The sequence below is a fragment of the Lepisosteus oculatus genome, chromosome 9, assembly GCF_040954835.1.
Source record: "Lepisosteus oculatus isolate fLepOcu1 chromosome 9, fLepOcu1.hap2, whole genome shotgun sequence".
Taxonomy (NCBI): domain Eukaryota; kingdom Metazoa; phylum Chordata; class Actinopteri; order Semionotiformes; family Lepisosteidae; genus Lepisosteus; species Lepisosteus oculatus.
Window position 1 is genome coordinate 34997044 of NC_090704.1, and position 24267 is coordinate 35021310.

At 38.0% G+C, this 24267-nt stretch overlaps 1 protein-coding gene across 1 annotated transcript in view; it reads left to right on the forward strand.

The window, feature by feature from the left end:
* Positions 1-11834: 11834 nt before the first annotated feature.
* Positions 11835-24267, forward strand: part of grin2cb (glutamate receptor, ionotropic, N-methyl D-aspartate 2Cb) — a 91755-nt gene continuing 79322 nt past the window's right edge. Inside the window, exon 1 of the mRNA XM_006635094.3 lies at positions 11835-12749. The gene's annotated coding sequence lies outside the window, so the exon portion shown is untranslated. The remainder of the gene's footprint in view (positions 12750-24267) is intronic.

Consider the following 24267-nt stretch of genomic DNA (forward strand, 5'->3'; position numbering starts at 1 on the left):
GTACTTACTAAATAGCTGGATAAAATCCTGTAATTAAATACACCTTACAAGCATCAATTATGACACATCATGTAATTCTTATTGTCCAATATAGTAAAGCACAGACAAGGCATATTAAAACCACAGGAAACATTAGCCAAAAACAGCAGAAGTACACAACTACTGTACTTTCATCTGAAAAATGTTTTGGTGGTTAATGATAATGAGGAAAGGTTATGTTGCAGCTACAGTATGTTAAAAAATGCAAAGATCTTCAGATTTTCATGGGATTAACATACATATGGAATTAACTCTATCTTGATATTTAAAAGAAGCTGCCGATCCAAAAGTCACATAAGGCAGCAGTGTAAAGTAGTGATCAGGGCTCTGGCTCTGGTTGTAGCTGGAGGGTTGTGGGTTTATTTCATTGCTGGGCGCACTGCTGTTGTACCCTTAAACAATGTGCTTCACTCAGATTACACCCATAAAACACCCAGCTAGACAGAAATTAACATTGCTGCACATAAAAGCATTTACAGTTAAAAATACTTTCTTGAGCACTTCATTGAAGTAAAATATTGCCAAGTGCTGTTTTTTTTTTTGTTTCCTATCTCCAGACAGAGTTAACAGTGCTCATTCACAAGCAATTACAAATCAGACAATTAACTTTCTTGTGTGCTTCTTAATTTTTTTTTTTCATTAGGAAACAGGCCAAAGAGTCCTCTTTAGGGCTAGCAATCATTTACATGCTGAATGATTTACACCTGTTTACACCCACAATTTGGAGCTATTAAGTAAAAGTTGTGGCTAGAATTTAAAATGCCACCAGTGTCGGTGTTTCATAACATGAGTAACAAGACCCATGTCCATAGGGCTGACAATGGCTTTGCACCAATCATAGTAAATAAAAACGATGATATTGAAAATAATGGACCTCAAAAATGATCTTTTAGGTTAATAAATTACCAATGAACTGTTTGGAGTTTGACTGAGATGAGATGTTAGCAGCTGCTGGATTTAAAACAATCCAACTGTATGACTGTCAACAAAACACTGTTTTTAATCATACTGGTGATAACCGTTCAATTTGTCAGGTCAGGAGACCCCATGGAGTAACTTAAGATGCTTAAGAGTATTTGACTTTAACCTACTGGCTAAAGAGGTGATGAACTGGCCATATGGATGAGATTGTACAGTAGGTCCTTGAGTGAGATGAGACAAGAAGCTGCTGCATGTGTAGTAAAGATAGATTAATGGAGGGCTGTTAAGCAAAGAATGCTGGGAAGAAAAGAGCAATGTTTTTTATCTTGTTTCTTATTGGATGGAGGTAATAGATGGTTGGTTAAATGAAGGGGGGTTGTCTGCTGAAAGCTTTTATTTGTATGAAAAATTGAATTTACTGTACATGGAAATCTAGTTTAGGATTTCCTTTTTACAGAGAAGTGCTTGTTTACATCAAACTACAACTGGGACTGTTGGGTAATGTCTCAAAGAGTTTATTAAACCTGGAGGCTACAAACAAATAAGCAACACCGCCATAATGATCCTCTTATTTGCAACATTAGCTTTTATGAGTTTCAATAGACAGTAGAAGTTTTATAAATCGTGATAAGCAATGACAAGCACAAGCTTTTTGAAGACTTTTCAGGAAATTTCTAAGTTTAAAGAAGAGGAGTTCCAGGAATAAAAGACAAATTGGCCATCAGTTCATACATTTCCAGTGACAGAAAGTGTGAATCAGAAAGTATGGTGTGAATCCTGTGTGAGTAAGAATAAAGAATAATCCTACAATTCTTTAAAAGCCACCTCAACTAGTAAGGTTTTGTCTATTCATTCATCTATCAGAATTTACTTCATTCATTTTGAGGATCAAAGCAACCTACTGTATAACTTATTGTGGAAGCACAGAGCACAAGGAAACAATTTAGAGACATCAATTGATCAAGCCAACATCTTTGAGAGGTGGGAGAAAATCAGAGCACCCAGAGAAAACGCATGTGGGAAGGGGGTCTTTAAAACTCTCACTCACACAGAAGGTGCCTCCAGAAACTGTGAAGCAACAGCACAATCCACCATGACATAATTCTGCCAAGCTTTATGCACATGATTTCTTGCTTATTTCATTGAATGTGTGATATATGGTAAAATAATATTTAAGCATGAACATAACCAGCAAGCAATTACATTGAAATACTACACGCACTACCATAATAAAGTACAAAATAGCCATAAATCATAGTACTTTAGTTCTGGCCAAAGGTCACCACCATTCTGAGTTTTTCCATGTCCATATCATCCCTATAAACATTTGTTTTCTCTTTTCAGATTGATCCCCTTCTACACATTCACTATCCTCCAGGCAGGAAACACAGAACATGAAGCTAGCCCAATCTCCAACTTTATCTTATATTTTTTTGAAATAGTGTATATTTAATCGGGTTGTAATTATCTTTTAAGTGAGACCTTTATGAAGATCTAGGAAGTTCTCTGCGATTTTTAACTAATATAGCAAAATGTATAGACTATAATGAAATAAAGATTAACTGATTTGAGATGTAGTTTAAACAAATCATTACATTTCTGCCTTATCATCCCATAGTATTAAGCATGAATACTTTGAATACATGGCAGAAGTTTGGATAATGAGCTACACTGAGAGAGAACTGAAATGTTCTTATGCAGAAGGCTTCAGTGCTGCCAAAATTAATAAAAAAGGTCATGTTTTCTTCATTGTTTCACATGACAAGATGGCAAAATAAGCTGGAAATGGTAAGACTAGGCATAAAGACTGAAATGCATAATGAGACACAGAGAGAGGGAATGCCACACTCAGTGCACAGAAAAGCTGAAGATATGAACTGCATGGAGAGGTGAGAATTTCAGCATGTAAAGTGAGCCCTCGCTGGTCAATTGCAGAGCTGCCTGTGTTTGTTCCATTGCTCCCCAAGGAATGGTGATGGTAAGTTTGGCTCCATTCTGCTTCTGTCAGAGGAGCTCAGCTATTAATAACCTGGAAAGGAGGAGATGGTTTAAAATGCTTTATTTAGAAGTAAATGGTTGAGATCTATGGTTGAGGTGAATGACTGGAGTACACAGATACAGTACAAAGACTCACGGGCATATGAAGTATTTAAATGGCATAGAAACATACAGTACAGGAAGTCAATGATAGCCAGCTCCTGTCCTGGAGAACCATTGTCCAGTAGAGTTAACAGGCATCATTAAATCATTTGTTTTTTTTCCCATTTTTTCTTTTCATTTTGAGCAATAAAGCAATATTCAAAGGTGCTTCAATAAATAAAAGTAACCAGAGTTTCCATAGTAGCAATATTTGCACACAGCTACCAGCAAAAACTATAATAAGACTTTGTAATTGTAATTATTATTATTATAACAAAGAAATCCAGTAGAATTTAAACAAAAAAGGATGGGGGAAAGCCAAAGAAAATGTAAGAGGACAATGCATGGGGAGCAAAGACATACTGTACTGTAAAGTGAGCCAATCAGGAAATCAAAACAAAACTGACCACCAGGTAATTAAACTAAAAAGAGTATCTAAGACAAAACACATGAATTAGAAGGTTCCAAATTAGCAGACAATCGTTAGATAATTGGGATCACAGATTAAACAAAAGCAATGGAGATGAATGTAACATGAGTGGATACACACTCTTCCAGACAGACAAGAAAGACAGAAGAGTGGAGAGTGTAGCACCACTGTTTATATCACAAAGAGTATACAGAATCAGGAACTGAAGCTAGAGGAATTGGGAGTTTCTGAATCTACGAGGGTCAGAGTATGAGGGTTGCAACAGTAATGGCTAATGACTTTTTTCTGCATGCTCAGATAAGGTGTTGTACTTAGCAGGTGTTGGAGCACGTACTAAAGGAAATGCTTGCATTGACCTTGTCTTTTCAAACAAACAAAGGTGAGTGAACCATTAGGGAACTCAGATCATAATAATTTGTGCTTGTAACTACATTTTGAAACTGTGTAGATTGATTCAAAATCAAAAATTTATGAATAAGGAATGTGGCAGAGCTTAATGGTCAAACTGACTACTTAAATCCACTGTAGTTTAAGTATAGAAGGTAGTTTTAATATAAGAATATGAGAACATTGTGATAAAACATTGTTACCTTCAAGCAGGTACTGTAGCTGTGTCTGTATGCATAGGCTGCAAAGGAACAAGTGAAGGTTTATTCTGAAAAGAGAAGAAAAACAAAACATTTTGGCTGTGGAGCCTTCTTTTCTTCTCTTTTCAGCATAGAATAAACCTTTACTTGTTCATTTTGTTACCTTGTTTACTGAAGCACCCTTGTAAATGTAGCTCTGTAAAAGCTGCTTGAGGGTTCTGTAATATTTCATTCTATTACTATATTAAATTACTGTAATAACAATGTGAATTACTTTCAGATGTACTGTATGATGTGTGGTCGTTGTTGCTTGAATCCCATTTCTACTGTCTGTTCTAGACTGCTTTTCTGAACAGGTTGGCCACATAATTTACCCAATTTCCATCACCCCAAAATAACTGCAGCCAGTATAATTAGGGCTCTTTGCTTTTGGGGTTACTTTTTTGCCAGTCTATCTACAATACCTAAGCCACTATATTTCCTGTTTAACATATCAGTGTTTATTAATAGCAAAGGAAACCTCAGTGCTTCTATGACAGCTATTAAACAAACCAAAAGAGAAGCTACAGTATATCATCATGATAACATAAGAGTCATGTGAATTGGCTCATAAGTGGCTCAACCAGTAAAGGGGCTTGTCCAAACATTACTGGAAGTGCGACTACAGTAAATGACTGTGATCATGACTTTACATACGTCAGGCTACAACTTGCTGCCAACAGAGCTGGATGGGTTCAGATGAACATAAGATGTGCTGTAAACAAGAGGAGGCCATTCATCCCATCATGCTCTTTTGGCACTTGGCATGTTTGGTGCCAAGTACAGTACACCTAAAATTTCATCCAGTGATGCACAGATCGAGGGTGTCAACTGCCTGGATGGAAAGTTGGTTCTAGATAGAAAGAGCTTGTTATTTAGTCTTAATCCCAAATATATTTCTTCAAATTACTTGAGTCAAGTCTTTCTATACCTCATACAGTAGCATTTCATATACTTGGATCAAATCTCCATAGTTCGAGAATAAAGAGATTCACCTCCTTTTACAAGACTGTCACAAGACTAGGAATCATTCTTGTGCTCTTCCATGAGCTCTATAACTAAGGTTATAATAATATTATGATATAGCTTCCAAACCTGAACACAATATTCTGATTGATACTTTACTAGTAAATCCTAGAGAGAGGGGAGGATGTTTTCCAGGGAGGGGTCCATTCCATGCTGTATATACAGTATATCCAATATTATCACTGAATGTCTGCGGTGTACTGAAATACCTACTTGGCATCACGTGAATGTCTTTTTTTCTGTGATTCATTAAAGAAGTACTCATTGAAGCTACTGACTAAAAATAACTGAATGTGAATTAATATTTTAATTGAGAAACCACTCAGGCTCAAAATCTGTTATAAAAATATAATATGCAAAGATGTGACAGGTTGCTTTTTGCCAATTCACCAAATGAAATAAGACAACACAGCTGATTTGTTCACAGGCTGAGGCACTTTCAATCTCTCCGCCAAAGAAACGAGAAGATTGAACCTTTCATCACAGCAAGTCTTTTGACAAATTCCTTTTCACAACTGAAAATAGCTCTCTCAACACTAACTCTCTTGAGCTATTTCAAGGTGATGTGTTTTTTTTTATCCAAACTGAATCTCAATACAAGCAAATCCACAAACACATTATTTCAAATCTGATACCATCTCAAGGCTTTTTAAGCATCTTACGACATGCCTCCTTAGTAAAACAATCCAGTCTAAAAACCTAGAATCGTGTGCTTGTCCGCATGTAGTCATTTTCTATGAATGAAACAAGCTCAAAGTACAAGATTCCGTAAACAAAACCTCACTGATGAACTGTTACCAGCTCCTCATATGGCAGCTAGTAGCTCTGGGAGTGAAGGAAAATGACTTGTTCAAACAAATGGGCTAAATGGCCTTCTCTTGTTTGTAATCATTCGTGTATTCTTATAGTCTCGTCTCTGACAGCACTTTGGTTAAAAGCACTTCCTAGGTTAGTACTTTATATTACTGCTATTAACCTTAGTTAGAGAAGGGACAAGAAATCAATTTCTGTGCCGGTTCTAAGTGTCTCACTGGGGACCCAGTTAATTACCCTGGGTTGAGCACCTCTGTGCTGAAATATATGTCTGAGTAATATAAGCCCTCCTGCTCACCTCCACCTGTGACTGAGACTGGAGTACATCTCCTCTTGTCAGCAGAGTGGTAACACCTGCACTTTACAAACCTCATCCAGAAGAGCAAATTAGCTCCACTGATAACAATTACCCGCCAGGTGTCAGCATTGACAGACGGCACAGAGCTGGGCTTTTTTTAACAGGTTTGGGGGGTTGAATAATCAACCATTTTACAAGAGGCAAGTGTGGCACTCTCAGGCAATATCCCGGCCTGAATGATAGTCACACATAATGGTGCAATTTGCAATTCAGGGGAAGGGAAAAAAGCCATTTAGTCACTTGTATAAAAGGTTTATATAAAATAAATTACACATTTATGGTTACTCATACATACAGTATATAACATACATACTATAGATCACCTGTATATACTGTATAATGTGTGTGTGAATATGTAAGAACAAAAAAATTACAAAATTAATCTAATTTTTGAGAGAAGACAAAACATTACTGGGGCACAATTAAAAATCCAATTGGAAACAAGGTCATTCCATTAATTGTCCAGAACTCTTTCATTGAGCTGCTGATACTGATATTCCCTTCATAAGAAAGTGAATTAATTAGAAATAGCAAAAAGGATTAGGACTGGCCAATTACGATGTCTCTGTGGTGTGCTCAATTGATTTTTATTGCATTCTGTATGTCTGAATAATAAAATGAGTTTGAAGTATTCTGACAGTAACAGCATTCGCCTGTTTTAATTAAGACTAGAAGAGAGATCAAAAGAGGTGGGCTAGTTGAAGGGACACAAAATAGCTAGCATCAAACAGTTTAAGATGCATGTATAGAACTGTAGAGTGGATGAAGCTGAAATTCTTAGAAAGGGAAAGAGAGAAGGTGAAATATCCCATTTCACAAATAGAATCACATTAATATTACATAACTCACACATATCAATATACAGTACATTCTATAATATGCACATTTACTGATTTCACTGAAAGTTCCAGTTTTATCTCCAAAACTTCTTTAAGTTGGTGACTGTATTGACTCAGAAACAGAAGAGAGAATAAACATGAATCATGTTGAATTGTCTTGTGATGCTCTCCTGTGTATTGCAAAGTATTGTTGATTGTAACGGTTTTGCCAAAATGCACATCCTTTCCTGGGTAAAGCCTATGTGACACTATACAATGTTTTGAAATAATTGTATAGCAAGGAAAGCTTTCAAGCAAAACATTTGCACAAAACAGACAAATATCAGTTGAAGTTCATATTCTGTTCTCTCGTAGTCTATCAAGCATAAATATTAGAAATAATGTGACATTATTTGGCCACATGAAATTCTAACAGTTATTGTCCCATATTCTTAACCATTGTGAATCAATACTTCTTTAACATTTTAATCTGGAAGCTGCAGTTGTCTTTCTATACATTATGTAAAATGTATTCATACAGTAGATTTATAAAACATTTGTATATAGTAACAGACAATGTTTTGCTTGTAACATGGAACTGATCACTTTTAGAGGTCTCAAACACTATTAGTGCTCTGTTGAAATGTTTACTGCATATTTAATCTAAAAGTGTAAGCATGGTATGTTAACCCTGCAAGATGAAGTGTTGCTGACTTTTCTTCAGGTCTCTCTTATCACTCAAAGTGGACCTGAAGGTCTTGCCAGACTGTGGGGAGCAGGTGGTGATGCAGTCAGCCTGTATGTCTTGGAAGAAGCCCAGGTCCAGACAGCAGGGGAGTGTTCAGTGTTGTATGGAGGTATGCTTTCTGAACAAAGTGAAAATGAACTCCTAGGGTCCAATGGCCCTGAGCCATATTGTAGCCATCGCTCTGGTCCTCATCTTGCAACAGCAACCATTTCATACAAAATGGAAAGCAGGCGTGCTTGACTGCAATGAATGGGTAAATGAACATAACGTTGTATTAGACATAGTATAGCTTTAATGTGGTATATGCAATGCTTGTTTACAATTATACATTGTAAAGAGCCCTGCCATTAAATTGACAGATCCCCAAAACAGTTTCCCAGTTTTGCCTCAACACCTCTATCCCTGCTGTATAAAGACTTTTTGCATTGGGCCTGGCACGAGCCACAAAGACAAATAACTGGACTGTATTGTGTTTGTGCACTCTGTTTTGTGTCTGGTGTGTTGCTGCAATAGATTTAACATGGCACGGCTCTGTACAATGCATTAATGTTAACTTTATTTCCCAAATTAGATCTGTCAGTAATTTAAAATTTGCTGGCCCAGTCAATTAATTGCAATACACTTAGGAATACAACCAAAGTGTTCTTCTAGTTTTTGGTGGGTTTTAGTTGGATTTTCTAAATAATGGTGTAGGGGTATAGCTATCCCATCCTGGCTTTCAGGTCTGTCCTACAGTATCTTTAACACAATAAAAAAGCTCTCAGAGCTCCTAAATGAAATTCAGATGCTGTGCAGAACAAACCCAAAGTCCTGATAAACAGGTCTGGCTGTTGTCTTATCAGAGGGCTTCTTTTTTTGTCTTGATTGCCCAAGTTCACATTCTCTTTACACTGGTCAATGTTAGTAATGCAGCATGATTTTGCCTTTCTTGTGAAAAAATATATTAAGTATTCTTGGATTTTCTTAGTATTAATGTTTTTTTTTGTACCACAGTCTAAAAAACACATTAGCTATTCACTTCAGTGTCATTTGGTTAGTGCCAAGAAAAGAGTTTTCAAATTCTGAAAATTACCATCAACAGAGAACAAATTAATAAATTAGTACTAAAGAGAGAATCATTCTGGTATTTTTATACAAATCATCTAATTCACAGCTATATTATAGCACCATCACAGTGTTCCCATTCTTCAAAGTGATTAATTAATTACGCTGTGCTAAAAAATTGATATAAAACAACAGAACTCTCACAAGAAATAAACATGTTAAAAACTGGAAGGTTCTGAGAATTTTGGATTTAACAGTGCGGTACAGACGTTATTTTGTAGGACAATATAAATTTCTAAGTTAATCAAAAATTGGAGAGTAATTTCTTTGAACACATTTATCCTCTTCTAAAGTGCTATTAAATGTCTGCAGCAATAAAAAATATTTAACTGCTGAAAGACAGCCTTGAAATAATATACAGTTTTGAGGATTTAGATAATAAGTACAGATTTTTTTCTGGCATGTTTATACCCTCAGTATTTACTAGTTAATTGAGTGAAAGTGACCTAATAAGCTGACAAAAACACTCCATTTATGTGAGAGGGAATTATAAGAGACGCTTATGTGCTTTGATTTAATAAAAAGAAAAATGAAGAAAAACTAGACTAGCTATTTTACTTAAAAGGAACATCTCCAAACTGGGACAGTATAAATAGATTCATTTTTTCAATTTTGATTGTACACTTACTGGGTTGTATAGTACTGTATACTGTACTATTTGTAAAATCTGACCTTCCTAATTTTTCCCCTCAATTCACTTAGTGAAGCAATTTCTCTCTCCAGCCCTGACCTTCGAGTTGGGCTCCTTATGCTGGATGAACCGGGTTCTCTTCTAAATGTAATACCATTCTCTTTGGGATTCTTTCGGATGAAAGCTGCTATAAATATATTGCAAGGATTTGTATGATTGATTCTGATTTCTAGAAGATAGACTTTTAAAATATAACATTTTTCATATTCTTTACATACTGTAGAGCTAAAAACATTAAGTATCAGAATGATGGGCTTAGCAGGCTTGATCATTTGTTCTTCCCAAATTTTTGCTTTAATCATACTTTAAACATACAGTATTCATTGCAGGTCCAACAGTGTGAAAAAAGGAATGGCAAAACAAGTAATTAAAAATGGCAGTGAAAAGAAATGAGGAGGCTGAAAGATGTGAAACCAAAACTCACAACTAAATAGCACTGGTTGGAAACAGGAAAAATACAAGAGAGATGAGAACGACAGAGCTTCTCCTGTTAGGATGAATTATGTTTTTGTCAATATAATTGACTTATTCTGCCAGCACAACAGTTTTCAGCCAAAGACCACTGTTATGCCAAAAGACCCTGTGAGCTTTGGACTTCAAGCAAATTCAGGTACATTATTTAAGTTATCTGAAAATTAAAAGGTTTGGCCTTTATTCTAATAACTCCATGATAGCAGTGAATATTAATATTATGAATATTATGTTAGCAGTGATTATTAATAATTAAACGACTTTATGACCGTAGCAGACCTTAGAACTGCTCAAAAAGGCAGGTTTCTAGAATAACTAATGTGCTCTCAGTGACCTACTATAACTTCACAATAAAACTAACCTGCCAAAAATGTGAAAAATTTAAAAATGTTATTTTGGTGTTATTTTTTTAAATTAGACCAAAGCTCTTTAAATTGTTGGAAGACCGTCTAACAGTGCAGTAAGGAAATCAACACAAAAGGTTATGAAAGGGGTATCAGACTTTCTCACACAAGAAAAACACAGGGGATTATTGTTAATGTCGATTGTACAGGCACAGAGACAGGGACTTCAGAGGAATTGGAATGTGACACGCATCTAGGCTAAGTAACAGTAACAGCCACATAGTTAAGATTCACAGTTAGATTTAAATAAGCACCAAAATACAGTAAAAAGAAGTTACCAGAGATTAAAGGCAGATTCACAGCAGCAAGTTACCACAATCACTCCACACTCCACATTATTAATTACAAAGGCATGGGATCTTTCAAAACATTTCATTCTAGAACAAAGGAAAAACAAGATTTTCCGATGAAACTGTCATAAATTTTCTCTATTGCTTTCCTAATTAAACTCTTCTTTAAATGAAAAATCTACACGTATACACAATCATGGCACTTTTTCTGTCACTATCTGGTGTTTTCTTAGACTTGCAGAACCTATTGCTCTCCCTTTCAAACTACAGTAATTTTACCTTTCAGCCCTAAAAAGCTTTGAAAAACTTCCTACAGAAGGCTTCTGCAGAAAACATAAATTCTCATACTTAAAACATTTTCTTCCTACTCCAAAAGATAACTGAAGAACCACTGACTACTGAAAATGACTACTGCATTTTGTTAAAAAAAAAACACTTGCACCGTACAGTACAGTAGCAAAATATGTAAAATGAAACTCCATGCTGCGCTCTTCAGTTACTTCACTCTAGTGGCTTTTCCCTGAAACACCTCCAGCAGTCTCCTTCTAGAGGAAGTCCAAAGATATCAAGTGTCAGGCAAGCAGAGGGCAGAGAAAGTAGAAACAGAGAACTAAATCCCTGCCAGACAGCCTCACTCCTTGGAGAATACTGTATCTCAGAACCTGTTGATGTGTCTTCACCTGCCAGGGAGAAGAGGCAGAAAATAGAGAATTAAAGACGAGGAGCAGGGGAGAGCAAAACAAGCTGTGCAAGTCATGGGTGGAAGCAAAAAAAGGCAGAGACTGTACAACAACCTGTAGGGGAAAGATAGGACATGGATTATGTTGAGTCAGAGAGCAGAGGGCTGAGTGAAAGAGAGGGAGGGGGAGAGAGAGAGAGGGGAGGGGGTGGAGGAAAAGAGAGAGGGAGAGACGTAGGATAAATCCTTGCAACATAATGATTAGGGCTCACAAGCCCTTCACATGACATGAAGAGTAGAGACCAGGATTACAACTGAATAGAATAAGCAAGAAAAGGGGGAGGGGTTGTGCAGGAATCTGTGCACAACCTGGCTGAGATAGCTCTCCCAACTTCCAGAAAGCACTTTGCTGTTCGTACTGCCTTTTGCCATCTGCACGGATGAGCCCGCCTGCCTGGCAGTTTAACTCCTGCATCTGGAGAGCTGGGAGATATTTAATGGAAGAACGCTGGAGCCAGCTGCATCACACTGGACCCCTCAGAGCCAAGAGGATGGGCAGAGAGTTTGCCAACGAGACTTTATAGGGGCAAAAATAAAAAGGAAAAGAGGGTCAAAAGAGATGAGACACAGAACGGAATGTATTTGTTGCTTGCGTAAAAGTCAGTCCACTTTTCTCTTCTTTCTTTTTGAATAGAGGTTTGTGGAGGGTTATAGATTAGACAGCTGATTGAAGGTGAAAAGGCTGGTCTGGTCCCTGTAAGGGAGCTGCATTCCGACACACAGAGACTCACGTACACACACACACTCTCCTGCTCTCACTCGCTCTCTATTCTGACTGTCACACACAGCGTCTCGGCTGCCTACCTGCTCTCACCTACCCCAGGCGGATATCGCAACTTTAATTCTCCCCTAGAAGCCGTCAAACAGGAAATTTACGAAGGGCTTGCTGGTACTTTCTCCTTCCTCCCCACCATCAAACATTCACTCTCCCCAGCAGCAGCAGCTCTCCGGCAAACAGCAAAGGGGATAATGTGACCTTCTGCCAAGTGCTGGACAGCATGCCACCCTCACAGCGGGCACCGCTGACACAGAAATAGACTCAAACAAGTGCTGAGAACGAACCTGAGGCAGGTGAGCACCACCAGGGGATGAGCCTTCAGGAGTCTGGGCTGGATGTGGATTGCCAACACAGGTACGAACCGCACCTCAAATCCCGAAAGACTCTGTGCTTCCCTTCATGTATTTATACTTTTGCATCTTTCCAGGAAAGGTAACACTTTTGTTTCCTTTTTCCAAATCTTGATGTTGAGTTTCTAGGATTTGAGGACATGACAGTTCATATCACTATAAATATTATTCTTTTTAGGCACAGCTGCCTTCATGCAGCTTTAAATCTTATTTTTTCTGCCTAGGGAATTAGGGAAGAGACAAGAGAATTCAGTCTCACCTTGGTTTCACAGCAGAGTTGCATTCAGTTTTAAACAGGTGATGCTAAGTATGGATCAAAGCCGTGCAACTAATCTGCACAGGTTTGCTTCAAGGAATGTGACGAGAGGCAAACATCTGTCTAGCTGGTTATAGATTTTCACGGCACCGTGTAACAGATTTAGCTCACTGTGAATTCCTTTTGCCTGAAAGACATGTTTTGTTGAATAACATACAGGAGGGTTTGCTTTGAACTGTTGCAGCCTTGTGATGTAAGTTTCCCTGTTAAAAAGGATTAGATCATGAAGCATCGATTAGCTATTATTTTTTCACTTTAGTATTGTAATCAAACAAAACAGGAGATGGCTATGAGTGTTTGTGTTTAATAAATACACTACATATCGTGCTGTTATACAGAATAAGAAATACGAATCATATTGTTTAGCAGGTTGATACATTTCTGGTTTTATAAACTGCTGAATCCAGGTGTTGGTATTTTCCCTTTAATGTGACCAACATGTGAGAATGAAATATTAATCTCTGTGCTTTTGTGCAGTACAGTTTGCATAAGAGTCTTCAGTTTGCAAGAGTAAAAGAGTAAAGCATGCAACTGATACAGCTGCTGTGAAATTGCTTTTTTATTTTTGTTCCCATATCACAAACATACTTGTAGTCAATGTACATATTTCTACGCACAAGCATACTGTACATATAGTATATAGTATAGTAAAAATTATAGTATACATATAGTACTTGAGTCTTTTTCTCAAGTTCTTTCACTAGCAGTTCGTGTCTTATGTAAATGGAGATTTGTCCTGTTTATCTGTTGCTGCAGGATGCACTGTAATGGACATTTTTCATTACTCTATCAGAGATGCGAGACTGCTCCAACTGTTGCAGCGAGCAGAGAGAAGGAGTTGAGTAAACAGTGCCTTTGCTCTCAGTTAAAGATGCTGCACTTAGGCTTTGTGAAGAGATACAGCCAGTCTGTCTCTGGAAAAAAAGGGACAAATGAACTGCCCACTGCAAGAGAGTAAATTGTGAAGCAGATGACTAGATATACTGTATGCTGGGAATGTGACAGGAATGTGTGACCGTCAGTCCTGCCATGAAAGAGATGGGGGCTGTAATTGCCTTGCAAAAGCTAAGGGGCATTTTCCTTTTTTAATTCTCCCTCTCCCTGTTTTATTCAGTGGATTTTCCCTTGGCTCCCCTCAGCAGCATTTCTGCCTGCTACTCTTTTGTTTGTCTCTGCTCCTTTTCAAAGTTTCGTGTTTCCTGATCTGACTGAAGAGAAGTCCGCTGCACTTAGCCTTTAGCGCGACATCTGGAGACTGATGATATTCATGGTTTATCTCTCTGTCTTTCAAAAACAATCTGAACTCTACCTAGTCAAATGATCTTTTAAAAAGACCTGTTAATCCAGAATGGATTCTATTAATTAAATCACTTCACACTCGTTTTTTTTGCATTGTGAGGTTTTTAGCACTTTCATATTGTATTAGTAAAAGTTTATCAGACTCTACTTACATGGCTGTCTCATCCATTCCAGATTTATCATTTCTGTAAGCCATCACATGTGAATGTTACTGTTGTTCACTGTGCTTTCCCGACTTTACAATGGGAATACTAGAGCATACCATTGTACTGAAAACATTTATTTCCACAGACACTATAGAAAATCCATGATCACATAACAGTTATGACATAGAGCATGTTGGAAATAAAACATAGAAAACTGGCAGTGTTGTTCTTATGCAATTCCAAATATGATGCCTCATAATTTGTGCATGAAATTGCAGTTTGGAAACCTACAATTAATCAAACCGCTGTGAAATGAGAGTTCTATTGAACAGTTGCTGCAATATTAATACTTTATGTATAAATCAGCTGCTTACCTATACAGAAGGTGCAGTACTTGAGTATCAATAGGGCGAGTTAGTGGCATCTGCGTTAGTCTGCTTGACTGCTGAAAGTGGATGATTGTGCATTAGAAATGTCTTTATATGGAAGTTATGCATTTTACAAACATCCTTGTGTGTCAAATGAGGTATGCACTCCTCAAGCTCAAGAAAAATATTTATTTTCTTTATGCTGCTGTGTAGAAGTCTTAAACATTTAAACACAATCAGGAGTTACAATACATAAGTACCTGTAGGTTCACATACGATATTACCTAAGGTTCACATCTATTATCTTCTGTCAAACCATATACAGGATCTGCAGCAGCTCAAATCTGAAATACCTCAAATGGTACTGTTTTTCTTTTTTACCCCCGTGCATTTTTACAAGATCAGTGTGGAATTTTTCTGTTCCTTTTCTATGAAAGAAGTGAGTTATAGATAACAACCGAGTCAGGTCCTGTGTGTAGAGTATGTACTTGAAGTACCACATGGTTTAATCTGGCGAGACTTCGCCCAGATGAGTTTGCTGTTGGACTGATGCTTTTCAAGTGGCGAGGACATGTGTTTAGTGGTATGGAGAGGTAGTAGATAGAATCTGGGAATGTGCCAGTCACAGTTCAATAACTGTTTATGGTAACAAGTGCTTCAGCTTTCATCCGCTTGCATATGTTCTTCATTGGTGCTGTTCTGAGTGTAAACAGTGGCACTGATAAAATGCTTTTTGCTGAAAACAGCCTGTGGGCGCTTTTAGAATGCCATACTCATAGCAAAGTGCAGAATCAAGGAAAATCTGGGATACCTTTCATACTTCAATGTATAGAAGGTGATCCCTGAAATCATTGCTACAATCAAAGGACCAGAGTAAATTATACAGTATAATACTGTACAATAGTATGAAAAAACGACACTTAAATTTAGCTGTTTAGATTTGGCTGTTTAGAAGTACATAATATGCTACAAATAAAATATGATACATTTCCAAAGCACTCAAACAGTATATACAAACTACGCTTGTTAGTAAGATACAATTAGAAGTTAGAATACAACCAGGACAAAAGCATTCATCTCATTACAGCCAACACTTTATTAGTAATACTTCCTCTAAAATAACTTGCAGTGCGTATTATAAAATGCAGTTTCACATCCAACTGAGTTTCAGGTGCAAAAACATGAAGTTATCAACAAATACAAGGTACGTCAAGGCTTTAGTTACACCATTTTAGATTTCAAGATATTTCTGAAGCTAGAAAAATTCAGCAAGACTTAAAAGAGTTTTTGAATTTTGAGAACGCCAGAAGAAGTGGGATCTTGACTATGCAGCTAGAAAGCATTACAATGGTCATGTTTTATTGCTATCCATATTGCAAAATTCCTGTGTTTGTTTTTAGTCAACAGAATGCTCTCACATTCTAAAAAGCATATCATACTTGGTGATTGCAGTCTAATAGCTAAATAAAAATATATAGATCAAACTGTTTTTGTGCTGGGCAGCAATGCTATTCTACTGTAGTGTAAATTGTAGAACTGGACACAGCTGCTAATACACCTGTCCAGGCAGAGAAATGTGCCAGATTGAAAGAGAAAAGGTTGAAAGTGTATGGTGATTAACAGGCTTTGCTCATTAATTGAGTAAACAACACCAACAATGCTATTAGAGAAGCTCAAGGGCAGCAGGCTGGCAGAGAGTGATTCCTTCTTCTGAGGAATTGACAGTGAGAGTGCATTACACATAGAAAAACAAAGTTACGGCACAATTATACAGTGTTCCCATCTCACACACCCCCAAAACAGACCCTGGGGTCACAACATGTGTTGCCAGCTTCACACTGAGTTTTGATACTGTTCGCATCAACACAAGACAGAGGGAGGTTTCTGTTCCGTGCTCAACTGTCATATCGAGGGACACCACTTTTAATTTGCATCAAGCAAAGAGACTGGGAGACAGGGTGGCAATGAAGCACACACTATAAAATCTATTCTTGGCAGAAGCTCAGTCTCCAAGGTCATACTAAAAGCAATCGTACACTCCCAGGGACTTCTGTGGCTCAGTTCTTCTGCGATCCCTCAACACTTCATGTCCTTTACAGCAGAAGAATCTCTGACCACTGGATGTGTACAGTATGCATGTTTGCAGTTTTCGAAACAAGGCAGTAGTTTCAAAGGTTAATGTATTTATACTGTATGCGAACAAGCACACTCCTCCTTTTTGTATTGATCAAAAAAAGGATTTATCTTCTTCAAACATTCTGTCCACAGATTAAACTATGTGCCACAAATACCGGCACACGACCGAAACTGGGAGTTTTCAATAGGACGTCTATGTTTCTGATGCAGATCTCGATCCGTTTCTGATTCAGTTCAGATCCAGAATTATTAGGATTGTTAGCGGTGGTAGTAGAACTAGATATTTGCTTTTATGGAGTAATACCTGAATTAACCCTAATACATGTGAGGACACACCATATTATAAGTGTATACAGTACAAAATCAAACAGTATGTACAATTACCTGAATAACATTAGTTAATACAAAGAAAAAACATGAATGTACACTAACTTGTATTGTAACAACATATAAAATATTTTAGATGTAAAGAACTCCTATAGGATTCAACAAGATGTGACACATCTACTGTACAACTGAGGAACAAAAGCAGGAGATTCATGTTTCTATGAGACCTAGACTGTCAAGAGGGAGAGGACAGATAAGGTAGAAATGAAGTCCACTTTGTAGCCTGGCAGATTCAGGGACCAACGGAGGAAGAACAGAAGGATAAAGGAGGGAATTAAATAAATACATACATTTGTGTCATTAATTTAAATTTCCTAGACTGATTAATGTAAAAATCAGAACACTTATTGTGCTATACTTTGGTATAGAGTCTAGAAACCCCCGAAAAACATGTCACATTGACATTCTTTCTGTAAGTGAGACATGTATCACTAAGTACATCCCACAAAAGATTAAATAAGCTTGCATGTGGCTCTAAAGTCAATGCCCTCTGGGACAGTAAATGCAAACCATGTGTTTGGGAGTGGCAGTTCAGCTCCTTTCTTCAAGGGCTGCATCCTGAAGATTTTAGCAACAGGTTATGACCTGAAAAATCAGTAGATTATTCTCACACTATTTATTCAATTGAATGACTAATTGTTGAGCTGGAACTCGGTGAAACAAGCACATCAAAGCTTTTACAAAAAGGATAATACATGTGCCTAGGGTGACCCAAAGATCCTGATATTTAAAGCAACAAGGTATTATTGATTTGAAGAGCTTGTATTGAGTAAAAAATGCAGTAGCAACTGACTGACTTGGTGTTTAGTAAACTTACAATTGCTGTGATTTATTGCACCTGAGAGCTTACATCGCTGGCATTGAAAGCAAATCCAGTCATTGATATTGTCACGCCCTCTGCGTAGGCACTCCTACTCTATCCTGTCCCTAGTTTCCTTTGCTTTGCAGTCCTTCCGGTGTCTCTCTCTCTGGGGCTACAGTATATATTTGCAGGTCACTCATTCACCTTCGCTCAGCATTGACGTTCAGATGTCCTGAGACCTGCCTAGCATCCAGGTCGCCCCTTGTCCGCTGCCTGAGGGCATTGGTTTCTACAGTATACAACACCTGAACTGCTGAGCCCTGGCTAATCCCCTGTTCTGCCGCTACGCATATGGGTCTTTTTCCGCTCTCCTGCCTCTCCACGGTTCGTCCCTTCAGACATCCGTGACAGATATTTGTAGTACAGGACTTGATGTGTGAATGATGGATATAGCTGTGATACACATAATGTTTTGGACGAAAGAGTACAATGTTCTCATCCCTCCCATGTTGGTACCCTTTAGGGAAGGCAGTACAATATGATCTGTTGATTTAAACGAAAGTCAAAAAACATGCTATGCATTTGATATCCACTGTGAATGTTGGATAGCATGGCACACTTCTGCATAAGGTGAATCTGTTAAAGCAGGCAGTGCATATTTGTATGGACTAAGCACAGACATTAAATGATTAATGTCATTCTTTTCTATGCAACTTTACTAAAGAGTTTTCTAGGAGGGGCTGGTAGGAAAACAGGCAGCCAGCACTCTCAGATGGCACCATGTAGAGTGACATCTGGCCAAAGGATTCTGCTGCGGCCTCTATTGCTGGGAGCTTAAATGGGTCTTAGCTTGATCTTTCACATTTTCAGCATGTTATTCTGACTGTACACAATCACAAAGGCATGAGCTGTCTCTGCCCAGGCATGAGTTGTCTCTGCCCACCTTCTCAATATAAAATACTGTCAGCTATTAATTATTAGTTAATACTAAATGTTAATGGAGTCCACTGAAGAAATGAGGACAGTTAAGTCCAGTATGGGCATTGTTTCTTTATACTAGGAAACATATCAGACTCCCATACAAAGACAATTCAGAATAGTCAGAATCTCCATTTAATGTCTTCACCTCTAGAAAGCATCTTCTTTAGCATTATGTCCCCTCATGGTATGCTGGAGCATTAGTTTAATGCTTGTTGAGGAAATAGTGATACCTACCCATCCATCAACACAACTCCTGAGAGGTCTCCCATCCCTATACTTATGAGATTACAACAGACTTCCCTTCGTTAGCTAATGTGGCAGGGAAATCTGTATTGTATTATTTCTCTATGCCTACAGTATGTATCTATATGTACTGTAGGTGTCGATTTAAGAACCCGAACATGCCAATTTGGTGATCTCCCCAGTAAAATTGCATTTTAGCTTCATCAGTACAATTTGAATAACAGCCTGAGAGCTTGGAAAATCTGAAAGAGGTCAAGATTGCCATGTAATGGTAATCTGATCTGTTTCCCTTTTGTAGCACATACAGTAGGCTGGAATAAAAAGTGGACGGAGAACAATTTTTAGTGTACACTCATCTGCGCACAGTGAAGAGTACTGGCGCACACAGTGACCCATGCAGAGCAGAACTATGACTGTCACCTGTCTGGGTTCAAAGCTGGCAATTCACTATGTCAAGACCGGACAGCTGGGAACTCAGCACTAAGATTTTAAAATCAGTCTGCACTGTAGGGCTTGACTCTTCCATATGACAGATGAATATCTCATTGACCACAAGGGGCTTATAGTTCACTTCACAGGCTGATCTCTGATCAAACATTAGCAGGGCTGATCTGTGTCACATCTGGAGATAATGTTTAAATGTACCTTACCGGCCCAAAAATAAAAACACTGCTGAATTATGTAAGACATTTATTAGACGGAAGGCAGTTCATGATTGTAAAAACTAGATTTACACTGATAAGCAGTGGGTCAAGCTTTTCTTACAATTACATGTTTTTTCTATTTTTGCATGTATCCAAATTGGAATAAGTAATTGCCATGTGACATGGCTTACAGCCTCTTAAATAGCTGGGAAGGAAAGTACATGCTCATCCAATGCATCTCTGGACAAGTTCAGGTCCAACAGGAGGGTTAGCATTACTACGGAGCAGTACTCCTCTTACTAAGAAAACTGAAAGACTAAAGCACCAGGCCAGTCACAGATGATTTCCACATACACTCTGGTTGACTCTAGCACACTTAGCCTTGGCAGCACTCATCCTATTGTGCACTCTCAGACAATCCTGGTCATACTCTGGTTAATGAATAAGCATGCACTGCACTTTAGTCTGAACTAGCACTTCAAGTCAACAGGATAATCAGAATCCCTGTTTAATGTCTCCACCTCTAGAAAACATCTTGTACAGCACAATGTCCCCTCATGGGGTTTTGTAATGCTTGTTGAGGAAATAGTGACACCTACCAATTGATCAACACAACTCCTGAGAGGTGTCCCATGCCCATACTTATGAGATTGTAACAGACTTCCTTTCATTAGGTAGTGTGGCAGGGAAATCTGTACATGTATTATCTCTATACTGTACATCTGTATATCTATATGTAGGGGTCGAGTTAAGAACATGCAATTTGGTGATCTCCCCAGCAAATTGCAGGCCCCAAAGAAGACTCAACTTGGATCCTGCTTTAATCCCTTTAGTATCAGTGGAAAATCCCTCACCAGGTCGATCCTGTTTGGCCAAACCACCAAATACCTTCTTCAAATTACCAGTGGCTGGCATGGCTACGACTGAGGATGTTACTAAGAAGACAATTTGTTTCTTTTTATGTATAAATCTCGCCCTGAGATTCGCATAACTCACTCTCCTAATGAATATACTGTATTGTGCACTCTTGCAAGACACCCTCTTGCGTCTCTGCATACCCTTTATATGAGAGGGTGTGCAAAGGTGCAGCTAATTTTCCAATTCCCTCGTGCGAATGTAACACATGAAATGTCTCCTTTCCACCCCGGTGCCCCTGCCCTGATTCCAGTTCTTAAACTGGGATGGTCTGTTACAGAGACACTGTCACTGCCATACTACTGTATCACTTAGGAACAGATATGGCTAGGAAAACATCTTCATGTCCCTGTTCACATGTCTTCAAATTACCAGTGGCTGGCATGGCTACGACTGAGGATGTTACTAAGAAGACAATTTGTTTCTTTTTATGTATAAATCTCGCCCTGAGATTCGCATAACTCACTCTCCTAATGAATATACTGTATTGTGCACTCTTGCAAGACACCCTTTTGCGTCTCTGCATACCCTTTATATGAGAGGGTGTGCAAAGGTGCAGCTAATTTTCCAATTCCCTCGTGCGAATGTAACACATGAAATGTCTCCTTTCCACCCCGGTGCCCCTGCCCTGATTCCAGTTCTTAAACTGGGATGGTCTGTTACAGAGACACTGTCACTGCCATACTACTGTATCACTTAGGAACAGATATGGCTAGGAAAACATCTTCATGACCCTGTTCACATGTCATCTTAAATGATACCATTGATGGAAGCATAAATATTGGCATCCTTTGCCCTCCATCACTGGAATAGTTCAGAAAACAGGAGGCCTTTATGTTCTTTCTTGCTGATCTGGTAGTTAGTACAGTAGCTACTGTACAGTAATTGATTTGAGAATCTCATCCAGCCATGGCTGCGTAGCTTGTTGATCATTTCAAAAAAGGCAGTTTTCCTATTATTGAGTTGCAGTACACCTAATTTAATAAATTAATGAATAGCTTAATATTCAACCCACTGAAATCAAGCAAGTGTGAGCCTGGTCAGTACCTGGATGGGAGACCTCCTGGGAAAAACTTTGCTGCAAAAAGGTTGCTGCTGGAAGAGGTGTTAGGGCACTATACTAATGCCCCAGTATTGTGATGGGGACACTATACTGTAAAAAGGCGCAGTCCCTCAGATGAGACGTAAAACCCAGATCCTGACTGTCTGTGGTCATTAAAAATCCCAGGGCGTTTCTCGAAAAGAGTAGGGGTGTTAACCTGGCACCCTGGCCAAATTTCCCATTGGCCCTTACCAATCATGGCTTTGTAATAATCCCCATCTATGAATTGGCTTCATTACTCTGCTCTCCTCCCCACTGATAGCTGATGTGTGGTGAGCGTTCTGGCGCACTATGGCTGTTGTCGCATCATCCAGGTGAATGCTGCACATTGGTGGTGGTGGAGGGGAGTCCCTATTACTTGTAAAGTGCTTTGAGTGGAGTGTTCAGAAAAACGCTTGATAAGTGTAAGCAATTATTATTATTATTAATATATAGAACAGCTAAGGACCTAGGTTTTAATAAGCGCTCAAGATTCAGATAATTAAAACAGAAGTGTTTAAAAGGATTTTGCAAAATGCAATTACTGTATAATAATTATTATCTGCCATTTTGAGGAGTCTGTTAAGTTACCATGTAGGCCAATGAGGTAATGTAACGGGGGAGGCGGTGAAAAATATATTTGGGTTAGTTTGGGAGTTCATTGTCTTGTACTTATTGTTATGTAAGAGGAGCTTGATGCAATGCTTTTTCCCGTTAATAACTCAGAACTTTCTGGGGCTACAATGAAAAAAGTCAAAATTGACAGAAAATGTTTCATGTGTCATGATGTATCAGAAAATTGTTTGTATTCCTTGAGTAAACTTTCTTAACTTAATTTTTTGGAGCACAAAATTTTGGGACATTTGTCAATATAATGGCACCCCAGACACTGCACTTGTAAATTTAGGAAATAACTATGATTTGTTGAGTCGATATTAAATCTTTGTTGAAGTTTTGGGTAGATTTGAAAAAGAAAGATGCAGGTGCTGACCAATCAATTAAAGGCAACATACTGTACTGAACTTCAAAATTTATCTTTTACCAGGGAAACAGGTGACTTTTGATGTGATAAGTACATTGATTATATTTTATCTGATTAAATGTATACACAGTGTATGTCACTGTTAAAACAAATGAGATACTAAACTTCTTTCTGATAAAGAAATTAAAGTAAGTAAAAAAAAATAAACCAGTGCAAGATTTTAGTGACAAATAAGCTCCAACTTAAATAAATTACAAACTCTATTGCAAAACATGTATTACAAACCTACCTTCTCTCTTGCTAAATTAGTATCTTTGAGCTTTTGCCGATAGTTTCAGCAAATTTACCTCATGACTTTAAAATCATGCTGTGCTACTCACAAGGTAAATTGAGTGAACAGAACACACCTATTGTCTGCATTTCCACCATTTATAATCAAAGTTTCCCAGCATGATATTTAACCTTGAACAAGCAATAATGTTTAGACATATCGCTGCAGAGGGCTGAGACTAATAAGCTGTGTTATCACAATTTGTTAGGCTACATCCCAGTAGGCTCTGTGCTTGAGAGATAATGCACAAATTTGGCTGTTAAATGGAAAAGATGCAGAGAACCTCCACTTCACACTTCTGTACACAGGTAACCACTTCTCAAGTGTTTCAGTTCAGAGTGAAAGTGAAATGATAAAAACAGTAAGAAAACAGAAAAAAGATAAGGGTTTCCCATAACCAGGTGTTCCTTAATGATGCCCATCATGATGTGAGAACATCTGAAAAAAAAAAGATATGACTGACGCATAAGAGATCTGGGGATCTATATCTATATCCACTGTGATGCAAAAGATCAATCAGCATTTTGGAATGACAAATACAGCAGGGGGCTGAACAGCCATTCTGTCACAGTACTGGGTTTGAAACTATAAAAGACGAGAAAGATCAGAAATATGGTACATGCATTGCAAGCTCCACCTATTGAATGTAAAGAGCAGCTTATTGCTCATACAGACCATCTAGAAGCAACAGGTAAGACATACAAAACCACCAACAGATTAATCTATACAGTACACCGTACAAAAGTCCAAAGAGAGTGACTTTTTGGAGGTGAACACATGATGAGGATATGGACCAAAACTATTGTAATTAACTTGGTAAAGATTTTGCAAATACACCACAAATACACCACAAATTAGTTAAAAAATAATGATGTATGTTATGTCATGGAA